Consider the following 2968-nt stretch of genomic DNA (forward strand, 5'->3'; position numbering starts at 1 on the left):
CCTTTGTGTAAACTTGTTTGAAGTTGTATTTGGAACATAGTTTAAAAAGCTAAGAACACACAACCTGTGAGATTTGAGCTTAATTACATGGTTACATTATTTAACCATAAATATTTTATTCTTGTGTGTTTACTTCTCTATGATTGTAATCTTATTTTGTTTCATCCTATATGTCCAATATTTAATATGTTATATGCATGCGTATGATTGAGGCCATTATTTGTTTAGCTCACTTATCCCAAATAAGCCTACCCTTTAAATTACCTTTGTCAGCCACTTTGAACATTTTAATCCCATTTGTTCTATATTTTACCACATTACTAGCCTTAAGTGGAAAAACAATTAAATATCCCAATTGAATCTTTGGTTAGCTTAAGATAGAAATTGTGTGTTAATTAAGTATAGGAAAATTGTGGGAACAAGGGTTAATAAGGGAATGTGTCACGATAAAATAATGGGAATTTGGGTACCTACCTACTCATGTGAGACTAGAAAAAATTAAAAATCCATGTGCATTGATAAGTTATGTTTACTTTTACTTTTATTTTCAAAAAAAAGAAAGAGAAAAAAAAGAGAAAAATCCAAAAATATTCAAGTAATTAAGTAATTAAATAAATGAATAAGGGGACAAAATTACCCCAATATTAAGTCTAATGAAAAATCAATGCATATGTGATACAAGTTAAGAGAAAAGTTGATACATGAGTATGTGAAATATGCAAAAGTGGGAAAATTATGGGTAGCTAGGCGTAATTCTAGAGTTATATAGAGTGTATGTATGTTAGGTGAGATACCATTACCCTTACCTTAGCCCCATTACAACCTTAAAAAGACCTCATGATATTTGCATTGGTATGTTAAATATTGTTGATTGGTTAGGTGAAGAACAAATTTTAGAAAGCATGACTAGAGAAGAGTAGAGTGATTACCCTATACATTTGAGAGAATAGAGTGCACATACACCATCAGTGAGGGTTCAGTGCTTAATTCTATGTTCCCTGCTTTCATGAGCTGTCTTCTTACAATGTTACCTGTATTTACTATATGAATTGAGTTAGTGAAATCTAATTTATATTTGTCTTGAAGAGCTTATTTACTTTTAACCAAGTAGACAAGAAACATATAGTTGCATTCATCCATATATATATATATATAGGTTGCATTGCATTTCATGAGTTTTACATTTCCCTACTCATTTACATTATCTCCTTCAACTAAGCATGAGGACATGCTAAGGTTTAAGTATGGGGAGGTTGATAAACCATTATTTTATGATTTATATTGTGTTTAATTATGTGATTTTATCAATTCTTTATCCACTTATTCATATGATAAGCATGTATTTACAATTCCTTCCCAAAATCACTCAATGGTTGAAAAGTTGCTTCTTAGAGACTTTTAATTATGTATTTTAATTCTCTTTTATCCCATTCGATGCCGTGATCCGTGTGTTAAGTGTTTCAGGCTTTATAGGGAACGAATGACTTGGAAAGTGGAGAGGAGGCTTGCAAAAATGGAAGGAACACAAGAAACTAAGGAGATGACCAGCGAGCAATGACGCGAGCGCATGGCCCACGCGAACGCGCGAAATGGAGAATTCGCAATGACGTGGACGTGTGCCTGACATAAACGCGAGGATTCGAGTCTGCACGAATGACGCGAACGCGTGAACCACGCGAGCGCGTGGCAATGAAAAACGCTGAATGATGTGAACGCGTGGATGACGCGTACGCGTGACCTGCGCGATCTGAAGAAATAACAGAATTCGCTGGGAGCGATTTCGGGTCGCATTTTGACCCAGTTTTTGGTCCAGAAACACAGACTAAACCTAGGGAACATGCAGAAACTCGAGGAGATATCCACACACATTCAGATTCATCACATGAGGATTACTCTTAGTTTTTAGATCTGAATCTAGATTAGTATTACATTGATAGTTTATGCTTTTGCTTTGGATTGTGGATGTTGAAGAGCCATTACCTCTGTGAAGACACTACCTTAGTTTGTTCCTTTACCTTTTACTCTTTTCAGTTGATTATTGCTCCTATTCAAATAAGTATGTTACATTTCAAATTTATTAATATATAGAGTTATTTTTATTTTAATTAATTTTAATTCTCTATTTTAATTTATTTAATTATGTCTTCTCATATTTTTATGATTATTAATTTCATGTCAATGGAGCAGAATTTCTACTTGACATGGGGGTTAGTTAAGAGGAGATACTTGAGTTGGAATGCTCAAGTGCTTGGTTGAATTGGACGTTGTTAGCTAATTCCATACGTACTAACACTAGACCTCCCTAAGGGAGAGGACTAGGAATTGAGGGTGAGAGTTAGTTTAATCACCATACTTTTCCTTATTTAGTAAGGGGGTAACCGAGTGAGAACAACACCCCTTTTACACTACACTGCACTTGAGAAGATTCCAACAAGGATAGAAATTCCATTTAATTATTCCCCCAGTCAAGGTCTTTTATTCAGAGTATCAATAATTATTCTTAGTTTATTTTTATTGCCTTAATTCACAATCATTTCAATTACTCGTTATCAAAACTCAATTTTTCTGAAAACCCCTAGTTAATAAAATAGCACTCTTTCTTGCAACTCATTGGGAGATGACCTGGGACTCATACTCCTAGTATCTTTATTTCTAAAATTTGTGACAACCTTTTTTAAATTGGTGAGACAGATCTTAGCCGGTTAAGAGCTATACGTGCAACGCTGTTCTCTTAATTGGTTAACTTCTGCCATGCATCAGGGAGAAAGAGTACAAGAAAGAGAGAAGAAGAGAGAGAGGGAGAGAAAGTGAGAGCGACAGTGAGAAAGAGAGAGAGAGAGAGGAGGGGAAGATGGAGGGAGAGAGAGGGAGAGAGAGATAGAGAGGAAGAGGGATAGGGGAGAGAGTGAGAGAAAGGGATGGATGGAGAAAAGAGAGAGTGAAAGAAAGGGGAGGGGGAGAAAGAGGG

The sequence above is a fragment of the Arachis ipaensis genome, chromosome B10, assembly GCF_000816755.2.
Source record: "Arachis ipaensis cultivar K30076 chromosome B10, Araip1.1, whole genome shotgun sequence".
NCBI classification, from domain to species: Eukaryota; Viridiplantae; Streptophyta; class Magnoliopsida; order Fabales; family Fabaceae; genus Arachis; species Arachis ipaensis.